The sequence below is a fragment of the Triticum dicoccoides genome, chromosome 1B, assembly GCF_002162155.2.
Source record: "Triticum dicoccoides isolate Atlit2015 ecotype Zavitan chromosome 1B, WEW_v2.0, whole genome shotgun sequence".
NCBI lineage: Eukaryota > Viridiplantae > Streptophyta > Magnoliopsida > Poales > Poaceae > Triticum > Triticum dicoccoides.
Genome location: NC_041381.1, coordinates 359,807,882 through 359,816,251, shown reverse-complemented (window position 1 = coordinate 359,816,251; position 8,370 = coordinate 359,807,882).

Below are 8,370 nucleotides of genomic sequence, written 5' to 3'. Positions count from 1 at the left end.
TATTTCAGCGTGTCTCAGTTTCACTAAGTCTGAAAACTGATTGTGTTCGAGCTATGTTCGTGAGCTCGGTAGAGTATTTTGTGAACCCTTTTGGCCACAGGTCACTTTGGGTGTTTTATTAAGCTTGTTGAGTAGCTCCATGCCATGTTCTTACTTGTCATGTTCATGTTTTGTATCATGTTGTTTTGCTGCTCCGAAGAGAGCATCGTGATCTGAAATTTCAGACTAGTGTTAATTTCACTAAGTCTGAAATCTGTTTTGCATTTGCGTTTTAGCCATGCTTGTTTGAACCTCTTAATAGATGAATTTGCCTATGGCTCAGTGCTAGTGTTTTGTCAACCATCTTGTGTACATCACTGCCATGTATTTTGTTTTCATGTTTGGTGGCTGTAGCATGTTCATTTCGTTGCATTTAGATGCCTACTTGCTGTTAATCGCAGTCCGGTGTCATATCTTAAAACGCTTGCCATTTCCAAACCGTAGCTCCGATTCCAACGATCTTTATATCGTTTTCAAGCGATTTCATCCCCTCTATCCAGTGGCACACTTGGTTTTCCAGGTTGATGCCAGGTTCATGCGTTTCCTGTCATATCTTGCATTTTGCATCCCGCATCGCATCCCGCATAGCATATCGTCATTTCATCATATTGCTTGGTCTTGCCCGTGGTTGATTGTATCCTTGTTGCTTGTTTGTCTTTGAGTAGAGCCGGGAGACGAGTTCGCTACCGAGGAGCCCGTTGAGTTTGCTTGTGAGGATCCAGTCAACTCTGACAACTGTGCAGGCAAGATGATCATACCCTCGAAATCACTACTATCTTTGCTATGCTAGTTTGCTCGCTCTTTTGCTTGCCACTGCTACGATGCCTACCTTTTGCTTGTCAGCCTCCCAATTGCCATGTTGAACCTCTAACCCACCATTATCCTAGCAAACCGTTGATTGGCTATGTTACCGCTTTGCTCAGCCCTTCTTATAGCGTTGTTAGCTGCAGGTGAAGATTGGAGCCGTTCCTTGTTGGAACATTTATTTACTTGTTGGGATATCATTATATTGCTATGTTATCTTAATGCATCTATATACTTGGTAAAGGGTGGAAGGCTCGGCCTCTCGCCTAGTGTTTTGTTCCACTCTTGCCGCCCTAGTTTCCGTCATATCGGTGTTATGTTCCCGGATTGTTGCGTCCCTTACGCGGTTGGGTTATAATGGGAACCCCTTGATAGTTCGCCTTGATTAAAGCTTTTCCAGCAATGCCCAACATTGGTTTTACCATTTGCCACCTAGCCTCTTTTTCCCTTGGGTTTCCGGAGCCCGAGGGTCATCGTATTTTAGCCCCCCTTGGGCCAGTGCTCCCTCTGAGTGTTGGTCCGAACTGAGCTGCCTGCAGGGCCACCTCAGGGAAACTTGAGGGTTGGTTTTACTCGTAGCTAGTCTCATCTGAGTGTGCCCTGAGAAAGAGATATGTGCAGCTCCTATCGGGATTTGTCGGCACATTCGGGCGGTGTTGCTGGACTTGTTTTAACCTGTTGAATCATCTTGTTGTACCAAGATACCGAGTCTGATCGGTGTGACTTGGGTGGAGGTCTATTCCTTCGTTGACCGTGAGAGCTTGTCATGGGCTAAGTTGGGACTCCCCTGCAGGGATTGATCTTTCGAAAGCCGTGCCCGCGGTTATGGGCAGATGGGAATTTGTTAATGTCCGGTTGTAGATGACTTGAACTAAACTTAATTAAAATGAATCAACCGTGTGTGTTACCGTGATGGCCCCTTCTCGGCGGAGTCCGGGAAGTGGACACGGTGTTGGAGTTATGCTTGCGCAGGATGTTCTTTTAGCTTCTCGCTCGTGCTTCGCCTTCTCTTCTCGCTCTCTCTTGCGTATAAGTTAGCCACCACATATGCTAGTCACTTGCTGCAGCTCCACATATATTAGCCTTATCCATTCCTATAAGTTTAAATAGTTTTGATCGCGTGGGTGTGAGATTGCTGAGTCCCTGTGGCTCACAGATACTACAACTCCAGATGCAGGTCCAGGTGTTTCTGCTCCAGTTGACGACTACGAGCTCCAGTGGGAGTTCGACGAGGACTCTCAGCGATACTACGTATCTTTTCCGGATGATCAGTAGTGGTGCCTAGTTGGGGTTATCGATTCAGGACCTTGTCGCATGTTGGGTTCTTTTCTATTTTGGCGCCGTAGTCGGGCCATGAGTGCTTGTTTGATGGATGTTATTTATGTACTCTGATGTGACGTGGCGAGTGTAAGCCAACTATGTTATCTCCCCCTTTTATCATATATTACATGGGATGTTGTAATGATTGCCTGACTTGCGACATTGCTTTCAATGCGGTTATGTCTCTAAGTCGTGCCTCGACACGTGGGAGCTATAGCCGCATCGAGGGCGTTACACATCTCAAGATCATAAGGTGGTAACCGGCCTCAAACGGAAAGATTGGATAGCTGAGAGGAACGAAGAAATGCAAAACTCCAGTTCAAAAGAATACGGAGAATTAATTTTACTTCGAGACGTGAGAAGAAAAGATATTTGAACTCCTCGAACAAGAACCTTGATGAACACTTGAAGAGTGGATTAAATACTGGCGGACCACCGTGAAGAACTCCAGTAACAAAAGGATGACGAGATAAAATGAAGGATGAACGAATAAGATGAGCCTTGCGATGATTTAGAAGGAGGTTCCGACGAAATGGCCAAGGAAATTTGAACTCCGGAAATGAAAAGATGAAAACACTTGGAACTAGAATTTATTCACCAAGAACAAACTCCGAAGGAAGGGATTAATCACTTGGATGAAATAAGAATAAGATTTATTGTATGTTTATCCTTCATAAAATTAAATTGATGACAAGCAATAGATTTAGCATAATACTTATTCTTGTTGGAAAAGATTAAGGGGGGATATAGCACGAAAATTTGAGAAAGTCTTCTTCAACCACCGGTAGGATTGGAAAGAACGAATGAATATATGTGATAATCAAGGAAAAAAATCTTGAATGAACCACCGTAAGAATTCGAAAATTGGATGACAAAAGAGAATGAATCACCGGGAAGAATTAGAAGAACAAATATGCTTGAGGGGATTTAGGTGCAAGAGAACAAAGAGATCATGAGCTGATTAAAGAACACTTGAATGAAGCACCGGGATAATTTGATAACGGCAGCTGAAATGAGAGGACGAAGAATTCTTCTGGAATGATGGCCTCCGATGAAAAGAAACAAAAATCAACTCCTGAAATACTCTGGATGGTTGAGAAAAAAGGAATTTCCGACAAACGGAATAATTCGAGAGGGTAACAAGAAGCTAGAACCAAGAATTTTCGGAAGAACGGACAAGATTTAGAGGAAAATCTCTTCTTCGGTCTTCAAATGATGACGAGAAACACCACCAAAATTACTGACATATTCCGGGTGAATGAAAAGAGGAAGGGTTGAACCAAAGATGACAAGAATCTGAAAGCGTTCTTGGAGAAGGCATGTGACTGATGGGATCCATTCTTACATCACACTTGAAAAGAATTGAGAATAACTCCGGGGAAATTAGAAGAGTCAGGTAAGATCCTAGGAAAAGACCTGTGGGTTAGGGCCCATTAAAAGAAAACACCGTTGGAAAGGATTGTTGAAGAGATAGATGATGCACCGGAACAATTGAAATATTTGAATGAGGTGACAACCTTGAATTAACTGGAACACAGATGAATCTCCTGAGATGTCTTCCGAACTCCGAAATGATTGAATGGCGAGAGGCAAACGAGCAAGGAGAACACTTGAACCGAGGAAAAGAATATGATCAACACCGAAAAAACTTGAATTGAATCCACCGGAGAAGAAAAAGAGATGATGAATGTCAAACGAGACGAGAATTCACCAGTTGAAATGATTCAGGGAAGGCTGAAGAGGCTCCGCACGAATGAAGATGATGGTCGAAAGAGATGCAGGCTCCGTTAAGAAGAGGGTGGGAGGGCGGGAAAAACAAAGACAACTTGGAAAGGGGAACCGACGAATATCTTGAAGAGAAAACACCGGTTGAAAGAAAACAAAGGCTTCACACGAGTAGGATGGATACTCGATTACGGACTCCGGATCCGAGATGAAAAAGGGATGGGCGGGTGGGAAAGAAAACAACTGAGCATTGAACTTGCGAGAACAAGGAGGTCGAATCGACTTGACGAGAAAATGCACAGGATGAAAAGAGCTGAGAACCACCGATCGGAAAACCAACTGCGTGATCCTAAAGAAAAATTTGAAAGGGAAGAGGAGTAATTCAAAACACCTACGTCAAGATTCCTCACCAGAGCGACGAAGAGGCTGAGGAGTAAAAGAATTCCTACTCTCCGATATAACTAGACTCCGAAAACAGTTTTCTTCTAGACTCGACAACGGCCAAACTACACGATCAATCAAGGGGGCTCCTAGGGTTGGTCGAGGCTCTAATAGCAACTTGTCACGCCCAATATGCGACCCTATCAAAAAGGAACTCGAAGGTACCACCAAGGATAGACCCGCATATTGAAACGCTTTTGCAAGGTGGATATCATTACATAAACACTACATAATAGATGGGGATACATACAAAAGGCATACAATGCCACACGAATACAACATCACAATACATAAGAGCAACATCAGACTATGGATGAAACACAAACAGAAACTCAAACGACATCCACCCTGCTAGCCCAGGCTGCCGACCTGGAACCTATCCCCTGATCGAAGAAGAAGCAGAAGAAGAACTCTAAAACAAGCAAACATCGCTCTCGCGTCATGATCATCGCATAGCCTGTACCTGCAACTGTTGTTGTAGTAATCTGTGAGCCACAAGGACTCATCAATCCCATTACCATGGGTATCAGGACTAGCAAAGCTTAATGGGAAAGGAAGGGGTAAAGTGGTGAGGTTGCAGCAGCGACTAAGCATATATGGTGGCTAACCAACGCAAATAAGAGCGAGAAGAGAGCAAGCGGAACGGTCGTGAAGCTAGCAATGATCAAGAGGTGATCCTGAACTCCTACTTACGACAAACATAACCTAAAAACCATGTTCACTTCCCGGACTCCGCCGAGAAGAGACCATCACGGCTACACACGCGGTTGATGCGTTTTAATTCGGATCAGGTGTCAAGTTATCTACAACCGGACATTAACAAATTCCCATCTGCCACATAACCGCGGGCACGACTTTCGAAAGATAATACCCTGCAGGGGTGTCCCAACTTAGCCCATGATAAGCTCTCGCGGTCAACGAAGGATATTCCTTCTCCCAAGAAGACCCGATCAGTCTCAGAATCCCGGTTTACAAGACATTTCGACAATGGTAAAACAAGACCAGCAAAGCCGCCCAATGTGCCGACTAATCCCGATAGGAGCTGCACATATCTCGTTCTCAGGGCACACCGGATAGGTCAGCCTACGAGTAAAACCAACCCTCGAGTTGCCCCGAGGTGGCCCCGCAGTCTGCCCGTTTCGGACCAACACTCGAAGAAGCACTGGCCCGGGGGGGTTAAATAAAGATGACCCTCGGGCTCCGGTAACCCAAGGGAACAAGGGCTAGGTGAGGCAAATGGTAAAACCAAGGTTGGGCCTTGCTGGAGGAGTTTTATTCAAAGCGAACTGTCAAGGTGGTCCCATAAATCACCCAACCGCGTAAGGAACGCAAAATCCGGGAACATAACACCGGTATGACAGAAACTAGGGCGGCAAGAGTGGAACAAAATACCAGGCATAAGGCCGAGCCTTCCACCCTTTACCAAGTATATAGATGCATTAATAATATAAGAGATATTGTGATATCCCAACATAATCCTGTCCATCATGGAGAAATCTTCAACTTCACCTGCAACTAACAACGCTATAAGAAGGGCTGAGCAAAGCGGTAACATAGCCAAGCAATGGTTTGCTAGGAAGGGTGAAAAGGTTAGAGGCTGACATGGCAATTTGGGAGGTTTGAAGAGCAAAAGATAGGTAGCACAGCATAGCGATAGAACAAAGCAACTAGCATAGCAATGATAGTAGTGAGATCCAAGGTGACGGTCATCTTGCCTGAAATCCCGCTAGGAAGAAGAACGAGTCCATGAAGAAGATGAAGCCACGAAGACGAACCAATCGTAGACGAATGAATCCTCACGATCGCAACGAAACAGGAACTATCGAGAAAAAGCACACAACATAGTAAACACACCACACATAGACAAGACATGATGCACAATCAAGCATGATGCATGACAAAGCTAGATGAGGCTACTCATGGCAAGAGATGATGCAAACAAGAACAACACATCAAGGCAAGTTTAAATGAGGCCGAAAACAACATATAACAATTCCGGTAGGTCCTCATATGCAAATTTCGAAATTAGTCCAGATCTGAATAAACCTTAAGTTCAAGTTGTTTAACATCAATTTAAGATGCACCAAGATGATCTACACGAGATTCTAGCCAAGTTACATATAAAGTTCGTTTAATTCGGAGCTACGGCCTAGAAGATATGAGCAAAACAAGTTAAACATGGATGCAAAATGCATATAAACATCAAGCAAACACCTCAAAACAAGGATGCAACATGATAATATGAAACTTCATGCAAAAATCAAGCAAGTTTCATATAGAGCACACTCAAAACGGAGCAACAAGCAATGGTGCAACACATACACTATACAAGTTTAAAGGACAAGCTATCCAAAACAACAACTAGGCATATTGCAAGCATCAAAACAATATGCTACAGCATCTCAACATACTAAAGGCATGGGCATGAATTACAGGTAAAGCATGACAAAACATGAACACTGAGCTATCTCCAGAAATCACTAGATCATGCTCAAGAGGACATGGCAAGATTGCAAATAATAACAGTTTCAGGCTTAGCAGAAACAACATCAGGCTACAATGTTTAGAGCTATCAAACAACATTCTACAGGAACTTCACATGGCAAACAAAGGCATGGCATGAATCTACTGATTTCATATAACAAAAGTCCCTTACTGACCATGAGCCAAAAGGGCACAGAACATATGATGGCACCCATGTAAACATAGCAAGTGATATGACAGATTCATACATGGCAGGAACAACAATAAGTAGGCATGTTGGTGAGCTTAAACCACTCACCACAGAGCAATACATGGCATAGCAAGGCAAACAACAGTAAGAATACATGTTTATGAAGCTAAGAATGGCAAGAACAAGTTCATAGGGTGCATGGATCACTAACAACAATCATGGCAACATTGAACTCAATGTTAACAGGCTGACATCAACATTATTTAGCAGTTTGAGAGCAAGATTACAACAAGCTACAGCAGGCTATAAATGCAACTAGGGGCATGAATGGATAGAGCATGACATTTATAACAAAACATCCTTAGTGAACATCTCCAGATTATGCATGGAATGACTTGTATAAGCAGGTTAACATAGCATCAGGATATAGCAGATTCAGACAAGCAAAACAGTAACAACAAGTACCCTACTTCACGAGCTCGATGCACTCACTACAAGACTCAAAAAATACATGGAGTGCACCACTGTGAAGATGGCATGATGTATCACAAAACACATGTAGAGCTCATGCTCAAAGCATGCACACACCAAATGCAACGAAAAAGACAAAACAGCAAGTTATAACAGTTTCAGCAGATTAACATTATATAGCACTCTTGCAACGAGGATTAGGGCATCAATATGGACTCAAACAAACATGGCATAATGTAATGAAATGTAGAGCATCTCATGATGAACATTTTGGCATATTATATACATGAAACGGAGCTACGGATCATGGGTTATGGCATGATGAACAAGTGCACAAAATGCTGAATATCTGGGACTTGGCAGTTCTCTGGAAAAAAACAGACGCGCGCCAAAAAGCTAAAAGACGCCTAGGGCGAGGGGTAGGGGGGTTGCTCACCACGGGCTTCAGCCCATATGAAGAGGAGGTGAGGCAGACCGGTGGGGGGAGCCGGGATGGGCCGTGGCCCACGAGGCCTGCGTGGCTGGAGGAGGCCCAGGACGTGGGGCGTCGTCCTCCTCGTGCGCGAGCACGAGCGGGAGGCTGGGGAGGCGGCGCTGCCTGCGGCCGGCGAGGGGAGGCGCTGGGGAGGCGCTGCGGCACCGGATCCGGGCGGATCTGGACGCGGGGGGCCAGTTCCCGGTGACGGTGAGGCCAGCCGGCGACGGGCGGAGCTTTAAGGGCGGCGGGGACCTGCGGGGGAGGGAGAGAGAGTGAGGCAGGGAGAGAGAACGGGAGAGAGAGAACGACGGGGCGGTCACCTGGCGACTGGGAGGCGGCGGCGCGGAGCTCCGGCTCCGGCGAGGGAGTCGGCGGCGGGCGGCATGGCACACGGCGGCGGGGTCGGACGCAGAGGCGC